Consider the following 12,644-nt stretch of genomic DNA (forward strand, 5'->3'; position numbering starts at 1 on the left):
GAAAGAGTAGAATAAATCATGATTTCAGAAGTGGAGAAAGACAAAAATAGCCAAGAAGTAACTCTTGGAAAGAAAGGTTAAAGGAGAAGACTGCAGCTGCTATTGTAGCAAGGTAAAATGCAGTTTTGGAAGACTTTGAAACAGAATGTTGAAGATGATAGTCTAGTAATAGGCACAAGTTAAGAAACTGCATGGAATGAGAAGAAGACTAGAAACTGAGGCAAAGTTTCAAGAAAGTGGTACATATAATTGGAGCAACAATGAAAAAAGTTGTAGGAATGCTTAAAGAAGCACTTCTGTAGCTTTGAGAGATTATTTTCCCTTGATTATTGTTTTATAACCTTGGATATGGTGCTGTACAGGTAGATATTGTCACACAAGGCTTTGAGCTAGTGACTTTTTTAATTATTTCATAAATTCTACATTTTTTCATGCTCACAGTACACCTTTTTGTTGATCATTTGACCAAGTAAATGAAATATCTAAAGAAAAACAAAACAGCGTGTTCAGTATTACAGTGAGCAGCAAAGCCAACCTCACAAAAACTTATAGCAATTAAAATAAGAATATATACAAATGTTGTCAGCTACATATACATAACATTGATCAGTCCTGAATACCTTTATTTTATATCTACCTCATTTCTACCCCTGCTTTACCTTTTTTGGCAATCAAAACAGAAGGGGCACTTCAGCACATCTGTAGACAATTTTTATAGACACTAGTGATTCATAAACTTTGATTTCAAAGACATTTCCTACAAGTCTTCTTGCTCCACAGGACCACATGATTTTCCCCACAAAAATCCTTGATTTGTTTCCAGAGTTTAATCACACAATTTTTGTCATCTGGGTGATGAAGTGGTTTTGCTATAGCTCAATCACTGTGAGCCATTAACTCAGCCAGCTCGAACAAATTCTCTGGCTAAGGAAAGATCTTTTTAACCATTTTTTTAACTGCCTCTTTTGAAACTGCTGTCATAGATTCACCCCAAAAACAGGTTGCCCTTTGGGGGTTCACCGTGCGACATACATGGATTAGATTTACTCCAGTGATGTTTGGTCTTTCTTTGTAACTAGAGTGAAGGTGCATTCAGTTGAATGATTTTCATATTGGTAAGTATTGTTATATTTGATATAGATATAATTTTGAGATAACTTTATATTATAGCCAAGGTTGTATTAATAAGGTAGTGATGAACTTAAGTAGCCCTCAATTGTTCACATTTAGAAGTGAGAATTGCTGAGAATAAGCAACTGCCAGGAGTTCTTTACTCTTGAATAGTTCCTGCCACACAATAATGAATTTACACTTTAAAGAAGGCGCCCAAGACTAACACCTAGATATGGAGAGAACATTTTCCAGTGAGGGGAAATTACAGGGAAGAGGGACATTGGATAACAAATCACAATGTCTGAAAGGATGAACATATGAAGGATGAAGTTGGTTTTGAAAGCCAAATATAGTTTCTTTTGTGGATGAAGAAAGATGTGCAGTCTGGTAAACATGTACCTTGGTGCGGGGCAGGAAGTTACTGACATAGTGGGTGTGTCTACATGAGATGCTACTGTGCAGTTGTTACTGTGCATTTATTTAGTACTTGTGTTAGCAAGTACTAATAAAATGCACAAGGACCAGAGTTACTGAACGGTAGTGCCAGCAAATATCATTTAGGTGATACTACTGTGCAGTAGCCTAATAATACTGCACAATAGCATATTAGCACTGTCCATGCTGTGGCATGCTATTGTGCAGTATTTTTGCATAGACATACCCAGTGTGAGTCCTCCTAGAATTGAAGGGGTGACATGTGAACAGTCAGATAGACATGAGTACAGTTACTTATCTCAAGGGCATGGCTTTTTCTTCTGTCTTCCTGGGTACTGGTGGGCTGAGTGGGCTGAAAAGCAAGCTGACAGGGAGATGCAGAAGGCTCTGGCATAAAGTCAGAGGCAGGGTCTGTTCTCTAACCTGGTGAAGCTGGCTAAGGACTATATCCTTGGATTTAAGATGCAGGGTAAGATCAGGCTATTGTTCATATAGTTTCGTATGTTTGTTTATTCTTATATCTCTATCTACCTCTGTATGTCAGCAACAAGAGGAAAATCGGGGAAAATGCAGGTCCCTTACCGAAATGGGGAGGCAATCTAGTAATGGATGATGTGGAAAATACTGCAGTATTCAATGCCTTTTTTACCTCAGTCTTCACAGGTCATCTCCCAGACCAGTGCAACTAGCAGCACAGTTTGGGGAGGAGGTGAACAGCCAACAATGGTGAAAGAACAGGTTAAGGACTATTTAGAAAAGCTGGACATGTACAAGTTCATGGGGCTGGATGTGATGCACCTGAGGGTGCTGAGGGAGTTGGCCGATATGATTGCAGTGGCCATTATCTTAGAAAAATCGGGAGAGGTCCCAGAGGATTGGAAAAGGGCAAACAAGTTCAATAAGGAGAAGTGCAAAGTCTTGCATTTAGGATGAAACAATCCCATGCACTGATACAGGCTGGGAATTGACTGGCTAAGCAGCAGCTCTGCAGAAAAGGACCTGGGGCTTACAAAGAACAAGAAGCTGCCAACAGTGTGTCCTTGTTGCAAAGAAGGCTAACAGCGTTTTGAGCTGCATTAAAAGGAGCATTGCCACTAGTGATTATTCCCCTCCATTTGGCACTGGTGAAGCCACATCTGGAGTACTGGGTCCAGTTTTGTGCCTGTCACTACAGAAAGGATGTGAAAAAATTGGAGAGTCCAGCGGTGGGCAGTGAAAATGATTACGGTGTTTGGGAACATGACTTCTGAGGAGAGGCTGAGGGAAGGGGTGCAATTAGTCTGGAAAAGAAAAGACTGGGGGAGTGTGGGGGGAGGAGAGGAGGATTTAATTTAATTAAAGGGTTGTTCCAATGAAGATGGAGCTAGACTGCTCTCAGTGGTGGCAGATGATAGAACAAGAAGCAATGGTCTCAAGCTACAGCAAGGGAAGTTTAGGTTAGATATTAGGAAAAACTGTCTCACAAGGAGGGTAGTAAAGCACTGGAACAAATTACCCAGAGAAGTTGTGCAATTTCCATCCTTGGAGGTTTTTAAGAGATGGATAGACAAAGCTTTGGCTGGCGTGATCTAGTTGATGGTCCGGCTTTGAGTAGGGGATTGGATAAGATGACCTCCTGAGGCCTCTCCAGCCCTAACTTTCTATGATTCTATCTCAACATATGGTTACTGATTTTTTTTTTATGCTTGTTCTTGCATTTATAATCTATCCTTTTTTGTTATGCTTATATAAACCACTTAGTGTCAGTGATACTTATGATCCTTATGGAGTAGTTCAACCATTCAAACTTACTACATTCCACAGAAGGTGTGGATGGGGGGCAAGGGGAATCCATTCTTTCTGAGCACATGACTGGATTAGGGTGTGCTCTTTCTAACTGGCAAAATACCCTCTACTAAGGGCTCAGGCACCACAGGACAGGGAGTTGTCCCCTGTCACACCTCATCTGGTTCTCAGTGGTCAAGCAACAAACAACAGAGAGGGGTTGGGGAAGAAAGGCACCCTGAGGTGTGGAAGCACCCTGGGAATGTCTCTTAATGGTGCATCTAGGCTACATCTACAGCCAGGGCCCATCACAACTGCTATTAAAGAATTTTGAGCCATGCTTAAAGTGTTATTTATTCAGAGCAGTTTTAAATATACACATAAATTAACATTATACATAAAAATAACATTACTTAAATACTGAACAAATGTGTTTGTGATGCTTAGTTTTAAGTGGGTGGGGAGTGGCATGGTGAAGGAAGAAGCAATGTATTGGTTTGAGCTGGGATCCAGCTCTCCCTAATGTCTGCGTGTGGTGGTGGTTTAAAAAAAATGACAAAAACTACATTAGGTTGGGGTTAAAATTGAGACTGTGTGTTAATACCACAAGAACTGCCACTCACTAGGTCAGAATTACAGTCTATCTACCCCAGTTTCCTCTCACAGAGAGGGGGAGGGTGAACAGGTTATATCCAGAATCATCCTTAAAAGTTAAATACATTACAGGAATCTCTTGAAGGCCCCCAAAATAATTTTGAATTGCCTGGGGTTTTGTAACTTTTAAGCCTTATATTTAGAAATCAAAACATAATTAAAACATGAAAATATAGAATTAAAACACCATAGGTGCCCACTAACTACACACTACAGAAGGCATAAATCATATATTGAACACAAATTAGGAAATATGGAAATATGTAGGATTTAAGGACACTGGCTCATATAACAGAAATTAGGGGGGGGGGTGCTGCTGAAGATGCAAGAAAATCCAGATTTCTTGTATCAGATAGTGACAGTAACTGAGGTATGTACTCTCATCCAAAAAGGGAAAAGTTGAATTGAACCTCTGAAAATTGACTGGGTGGTTTGAGTAGTTGTGATAATACATGAACTCATAAACAACTTTGAAGTGGCTAATTATTGCATATACCTGCAAGTAAAAGTATGTGGCAAATGCAGCCTATGAAAATTCCCTGTAAAGACACGATCAGTATGAAACAAACAGTTTGATAACCGATTGCAGTGAAGAGGTTGTCCTATCCCTGGGTGAGTGCAAGCAAGATGGCAAACGCATGGAGAAAAGCTTCCTGTTAAGGAAGAGGAACAATGGCTGAAACCTGCTTTGAAACTGAGGAGTTGAGCAGAATTTTAGGTTATGTCTAAACCATCTTCCTGCCAAACTTGAGACTACTACCAAGAAATGAACTCTGCCTACTAATTTCCACTCTATGCATTTCCAAGCCTGGAAAAGTAGATGGTTTGGAGACAACCATAGCATGTGCCTTAGAGAGAGCCTGTGATTAGCCATAGAGGTATAGATATAGCTTGTTTTTCAGTAGTGGTTACAGACTTGGCAGGGAAGCAGTATGGACATGGACAAAGAGGTGATCCTGAGCTCCCAGGATCTGTTTTAGCCATTGCTGTACATTCAAATGAAGAGGAAACAGAAAGAGTTGAAAATATTCTGAGGAGGAATCAAGTTTTCAAACCCACCAACAATGTTTTGTGTTATGGTGCTAGACAAAAGTATTAGTTTGGCTTCAACCATCAGACAAGCACCTGTTTGGTTACCAGTTCCAGACATAAACTTTTCATGGCATTAAACAAATGTATAGAGAAGCTTTCAGCAGTTGTTAGATCTTACTCTGAGTTCTGATTTAAAAAAACTTAGAAACACTAGAATATACTTGGATTACAGCGTAGTTGCTTCAAAAGGGTTTTTATCTTTTGACATAAATAGATGTAACATTGGATGCTGTAGCAGATTCATTTTGGTTTTCCCCAATATGAATTTCCCCCAAGTGACTCCCTACACTTGGAAGTAGATCCAAAAGATAGAGAGAAGAGTCTTAATCAAAGATTGGCTCTAGCCCCAGCATTAGTAATGTTTTTTGGCATGTGTATTGTCCTTACCACCTTTGAAAGATTAATGGACAGAGTATTGCTTGGTACACGGTTTTTGTATTTGCCTGTTTACACCTGTCCGATAATTTGGTACACACTAAAGCTTTCGAACATGAACTGATGCATTTAGAGATGGTCTGTGATAAGATTCATCATGCCAATTTGAAACTGAACTCAAAGAAATATGACCTAGTTTTAGAAAGCAATCACCAGCTTCAGATGCACAATCAGCAAGGAGGGAATTTCCACTGAGAAAAGAGAAAACTGAAGGGGACAGCATTGGCTGACTCCCCCCCCCACCTTCCTAAAATGTGTGATAGGTATTTTCTCCTAGTATACCCGGTTACTTACAAGTTAGTCAACACAGCAAAACTATTATGTGGGTTGGGTCACTGAACATGGTTTGGAATTTGTTGAGTTAAAAAAGTCCTTTGTGGCCATTCTAGTCTTGGCCTCCCTTTTTCAAGTGGTTGTAGATACTAAAGCTTGCAGAGTGGAGTGGTACTGGAACAGGAGTACAAAATACTTTGAAACTATGGGGGATGATAGAAAAAGTCTAAATCCTGATGAAGGAAAGTACTGCGTCACGAGGAAGGCCAGGAATGAAATTTATAGCCCGTTTTCACCCTATCTATAGGAGACAAAATTTCAGCTGAGATGCAACATCTATTTTTACAACGGCTCTTTAAAATTCAAGTTTCCTGGGGAAGGACTCCTGATCATTAAAGAAACCATTGGGTATGATTCCATAGTCACATTCAGGGTATCAGGAAAGTATAAAGATGTGGGTGAGTTGTCTCAGGTGGCCTTGCAGTGAGCCCAGTTACAAATACTGCCCAAATCAAAGAGCCAGGAATTACCTTCTCAGATGGCATATACTCATAAAAAGAAAGTGACCTATTTTATCCCCAAGGTTTTCCTAAGTACAAATGTTTTAGCTTCTCCATCTAGGATAGTGGAAAGGAAGATAACCAGAGGAAAGGCCAAAGCACTCAAATGAAGGATCCTGATTAATAAAGTAGTGTGTAATTGGAATATCAAATGACAGTTGCAATCACCTTAGAACAGTGTGTTCTTCAAGATACCATTGTAAAGCCTCTCGATGGGAACTTCTGGAATTTGAGATGCACTGCCGTACAAGAAATGGAAATACCAGGTGGACGAAGGATACAAATATTATCTTGTAGCAGGCACATAAAAATATGAGCTATTAGGATTATGCCAACCCAAGGAAGACCTCTGAATTAGATAATATGTAGTCATGATGTACAAAATGGATGAGAAGACATGATGGTTTGAGCGACCAAGAATGTGACTTTGATGGACTTGAGTTATAATTGACTGTTTGAGGAATCCCTTTGTGTTGCAGAAAGCTGGACTAAAGGATGGTTAATAGACAGGCCTACCTGAACTAATCTATTCATAATCATTTGGGGCTGAGGTAGTTCCCTTGGGATGCAAATGGATAGCATGTTGAAAGCAAAAAGTAATAGATTATGGGCTATTGATCAGTGTTATGGCTGGAATTTCTTCTAGTGAGATTGTCAGTGTGCATTTTTGCTCCTGTTTTTACCATGAAAAGGACCTGGGTATATTCTGTAAACCAGTGCATCTCACTAAAAAATGTTCCAACTTTGTATCTCTACTCTCACATTGGAAAACTGATTCAATGCACAGCCCCTAACCTGCTGATAATCTGTGGGACAACAATAACCCATAAGGAACAATACTTCATTGGCAGGAGAGAGGAGTAGTTGACATATTAGGTCTCTTCCATTTCCAGTTTCTGTGATAACTTGTCACACATGACTTCAGGGCCAGCAGCCGCAGGTAAGTGAGAATAGGCTAGTCAGTCTTGCTCTTTTTATGCAAGACTTTGTAATCATTACCTTGACACAGCTTACCTTTCAAGTCCCTGAGAAGAGCTCAGGGGATAGTGTGATATTAAAACCTAGACATCTTTCCTCTTGTCTGGGTTTTCTGTCACAATGCCAGTGACTAAGAGTGCAAAGTTCTGGCAGCCTGAAATACTTTGATATATTTTTCCCAGGCTTCAAAAGAACAGGTAAACAATGGACTTGTGACTTCAGGGCAGGCAATGGTAGCCAAGAGTTTATGAGGAAGCTCATCTACTTTGTTTCTGGCATTGGTTTAAATATTTTGCAGGGTGGAGGGATGTATAAGAGTGAGATAGACTTGTTAGTGGTTTTTAAGACTGCAGGTTTGATGCCTCAGGGTATTTTCTGGTCCACACAGGTTTGCTGTTATTGCTACAGGTAAAACAGAGGGTAGGCCTTCATCAAAGACTGAAAATATCTTCCTTTTTTTTAAGGCACAGCAAGAAACATCTAATTAAAAAGGTCCTTAAAATACTTAGATTGCTTTGACAGTGAAATGAATATATTAAGTGGAAAGAATTTTTCAGAAGGATAATGTTTGGGGTTTTTTTTTCAAATTTACTTGGATGGCAGATGCTGTGTGACTTGAAGGCAAAGATTTTTCATCATCTAGAAGCTTTTTGTTGTCTTTTTTTAATACTTTAGTGCTTTTGGATGGCTGTCTGATATTTAAGTGTAATATATATAGTAACCACTGTGTTTTGGGACTGCAAAGCAAGTTTATCCCAGGCATGGCATATCAAATAGAAGCGTCGTCTCACAAAACATGAAGGTAATGTCCATCCTCTACAGCCCAGATATAATCATGTCTGAAATACTGTGCTGAGTTCTGGGCACATCATTGCTTGAAATTGGAGAGAGTTCAAAGAAGAGCAGCAAAAATAATCATGGGCCTGATGGGACTGATTTATGAGAAAAGATTAAGAGATCTGAAATGTACAGTTTAGCTTGGCTAAGTGTCAACTAATAAAGAATCTATAATTGTCCATTTTTGCCATTTTCTGTTAGTGGGGGGCACCCAGATACTATTGTGATGAGGACAATGGACAAATCTAGATGGCAAAGAGGAAAAACACTGGGAATACATTTTAAGAAATGTAATGTTGTGTAATAGAATAGAACAGACCTTGGAGGAAAACTACACAAAAATAAGAATATCGGGGGGGGAAATCCCAATAGAAAGGACTAATAGGCTTTGGAAATGTCGTCTGAAAACAGTAATTCAAGTACCATTGCTTGGTATGTTGAAAACTAAACTGAATTGAATGTATCAGCAACATCAGTTTTGCATTCTGCTCTGTTGAGTTCACATGCTTTACTGATTACTAGGGCTACGCGAAGCTTCGAGCACTGATTCGATTTGGAGGAGATTCAGCCCGATTTGGTGGTCGAATCTCTGAATACAAATTGAATCAGGAGACCAATTAAAAGGTCTGAATTGATTCAGAAAAGATTTGGACAGCTTCCGCAATTCGGGCATTCCCTGCTCACTGCAGCAGGGAGCTGAAGCCAGACTTGGAGCTGGTAAGTAGTGGGTGGTCACTGGCTGCTGCCAGGTGGGGGTGGTGATCCCCACTGCCCCTCACTGCCCCACACATGTGGGGGCTCTGCCATGAGTCCCCCTACCCCCACCTGCTCTCCCAGCCCCCTACATGGCTGCCTGACCTGCCTCAGCTCCCAGCCCTTTAAAAAAAAAAAGCCCCCACTCACCGGCTGCTGCAGTGGCCTTGGGGCTTCTGGGGGCTTGTGGCAGAGCCCCCCATGCAGCACAGGGCACTGGGGGACAGTGAGGATCACCTCCACTCCTGCCTGGCAGCAGCCAGTGACTGGGGGCTTTTTTTTTTTTTTAAAGGGCCAGGAGTTGGGAGAGTGGGCTGGGCAGCCATTGAAAGTAGGCTGGGGATGGGGCCAACTCAGAAATTCAGTCAATTTGGCACCAGCCAAATCTCCGAATCAGATTCAGCTGAATCACAGTGATTCAAATCACTGAATCAAATCACTGTCCCCCGAATCGGCCGAATCCAAATCCAAAGTGAATACTAGCCACTTCACACAGGTCTACTGATTACCCTACCACTAACAGAAATGCAGTAAGCAACAGTGCTAGAATCTATAATGTGCTCTCTTTACTTCTGTGGGAACTGAGTGGGAATTTTAATTTCTTTAATAATTTAGATTGAGGTTTAGATCCACTATATACAGTGTACTATAATGGCATAACTTAGATGGTCAAATACTAGGTAAATACAAAAACTCTGGTTTAACCTTCCCGCTTATCTGAATGGAAATCTATGTCGTAATTTAGCTGTGACAATCTTACATTTTGTAAGACGCTTTGGGAAAAGGCCTCACTAAGTCCACTTTCTGCTTTTTAATTTGTATACAACAATCAAACCATGGAGAAATATGCGCTATCAATAGCTTTCAAATTTATTCATAGCAATGTAGAAAACATTCACTTGTCTTTTAAAGATTTCATAGAGTTTTGAGAAACGTTCTGCCTCTGGAAAATTTTACATATGTAAAAGGGTGGTCAGAAGGACTGCAATGTTTTGTACATGCACTATTGGGTTATTAGCAACATTTCAGCACAACCTAACTGGGATCATTGGATTCAACTACATAGTGGTCACAATCTACTGTGTCTGGTTCAACCCTGACTAGCAAAGTTACGGTGGAGACTTGATGGTGCATTTTATTTCATGTTGTTAGAATGAGGGCAAGTAAATTAGCTGACTCAGCCAGAACCAATCTAAATATTGCTGTCATTATTACAAAGTTTGGATGTTGATTGCATTTTTATAAAACAGTATACTTGGCATCTGAGACTTTTTAAATGGAACGTGGTGTGCAGAAAATTGTCTGTGACATCAAAGGGAGGGGTCTGTATGTGAAATAGGCTCAGCTCCTGACTTGTTTAATCCTTGGATTTATAGAGCCCTGGAACTGTTGCATTTTACTGTATTTGAGATGACTATAATACATTCCATTACATTCATTCCTCCATGATCCTTTTAGTGAATGCCAAACTGACAAAAAGTGTTGGCATTCAACTTACTGGTGTTGTCATTTGTTGACTTGATGCATGTAGGACAGCTCCTTCACCTCACAACAGACGTGTGGACAAGCTGTCGGACCACTAACGGGAAGGCGCCAATCCTGCAATTAAATCTGTTTGGGTAGATATTTGTGCCCACACAAGCCACAGTGAAGTCAAGGATCCAATTACAGCATCTGGGTAAAAAAGTATAAAGGCCTCCTGAATCAACCTTGAGAGTATTTGGGGAATTCAGATAAAAAGAAAGGAGCGAGTACCACAACTGCAGTTTTCAGCACAATGTCCTTGCAGTTCCCTGAAAAATACTGCCCCATCTACTGCACACAATCAAGGATGCAATAGCTAAGTAGCTGACTGGCTCCTTTCTGAGTTAAGTAATCAGATAGTGAAGCCAATATGGTGCATGCTGGTGGATTTCCCCATGCATTTTTCTTTGTGCGCAACCCAGTAAAGAAAAGTAATTACTTTTGCTTAAAATGTGAGGCTCACAAAATTTCATGCAAAATAGGCTATTTCACATCTGTCTGTTTTAAATGCTAAATAAGTCTCCTGAGGTTTCATTTTTTTTAAAACTGTCTGAAGTGGAACAGCAAAACTAGAAAAATGCAGCACTTTTACGCAGCTCTGTCTCAGTTCCCATGCTTTTGGCTGAGTGTTTGGTAACTGCATAAATTCCTGAAGCAATCAAGAGGACAACTAAGCATGCTGTCTGAGCCCTATTTTCATTTCATCTATTGTTTAAAAAAAAAAGGTAAATATAGTAGGATCAATTTTAGCCATTTTCCTCAGCAAAATGAAGACTAGTGAATCTGTCAGTCTTCCACCTGGTGACCCTTTGGGCATTTTCAGTACCTCTTTTTCCTTCAAAAAGACTTTCTAGGACCTCTTATGCAGTCACCACACAAGCTTTTCTTACTCTCTTGTCCAGCTATTATAGAATTAAAACCCCTTCTGCTGTTCTTTCCTTGAGATTAATGCATCAAAGAGTGCTCTGTTTCAGGGGTAAAGGTGACTTTCACAGATTCATTTCCCCATAAATCTCCAACTGCTTCTAGTTTTCCATCACACACTAGGTTCCCTCACCCTAGCTGGATTTTTCTTAAATACATTCAGAGAATTAAACAACAGTATCATAAAAAAAATACGACTTTAGTTCCTTTAAGGTTTCTGCACTACTGGTTTTCTATCAGGTGCTGTTATACATTTAATACTTGTAGTACAGAGATGCAAAAGTCACATTCATATTCAGGACCCTATTGTAATCAACACTGGACAAACTTACAAGATGTTGTTGCCCCTGCTTTGAAATTGTTGCTATCAAAATAAATGACAAGAATAAGGAACTAGCAAAAAAAAAGGTTGCAATATACAACTAAACTGATCAAAGGAATTAGCAAATATTTCTGTTTGAATTAATTGAGGCACTGGAGTAAGAAAAGAAGTTGAGGTGGGAGCTGAAATAAGAAATCATGAATGTATGTTGGGCTGGGTAAGTGAAGCCAGCGGGAGACAGACTGAGAGAGAGGCAAGAGGTAGTTTCCTCTCTTGCTATCATGACCTTTTGGACTGACTATAATGCTAGCCCTAGCCGAAGGTGAACAACACCTTTTCCCCTGTTTCCATCTATCACTTCTGCCGTACTTGGTCCTTTTCTGGGCCCTTCCATTCCATTACCCTTTGAACAGGCAAGTCTTACCAACACATGCATTCAAAGTTTAACCTACTCACATGCATGGTGCACTTTCTGTGGGATGAGAGTGTGATTGACTGTAGCAGAGGTGTAGGGTTCCCCAAACCTCTCTCCACAGACCTTGAAGAGAAAGAGTTAAAATGAATCCTGGCAAGGATCTGACTGTACCCATTGTAGTTAAGACCACATGGGCCCACACAATTACATTTGTGCCAGCACGATGAAAAGGAAAACAATGTTTACCTCTTTACCCAGCCAATGAGCTTGACAGTAGTCCCATTTTTCTCAGAACGATACCCTTGGCATGGCTTGCTTGGCTCAGAGAGGAAAATACTTTAAAATTGGCTAATCCTGCCCACCTACTACCTCCCTCTAAACTTACTGCATTCCCCTTAGAGACTCAGAGTCCCAGGAATCCTTGATGAGAATTTCATGAATACAGTCAGAGAAAAATACAAATGTAGTGAGGCTGTGTGTCTAAGAGCTAGTAACCAAAATAAATGGAGTTTCAAGTATTAGGTATCAATACTAACCCAGAGCTATTTTGCAATCAATTCCTGCT

The sequence above is a fragment of the Alligator sinensis genome, unplaced genomic scaffold (assembly GCF_000455745.1).
Source record: "Alligator sinensis unplaced genomic scaffold, ASM45574v1 scaffold71_1, whole genome shotgun sequence".
Taxonomy (NCBI): Eukaryota; Metazoa; Chordata; order Crocodylia; family Alligatoridae; genus Alligator; species Alligator sinensis.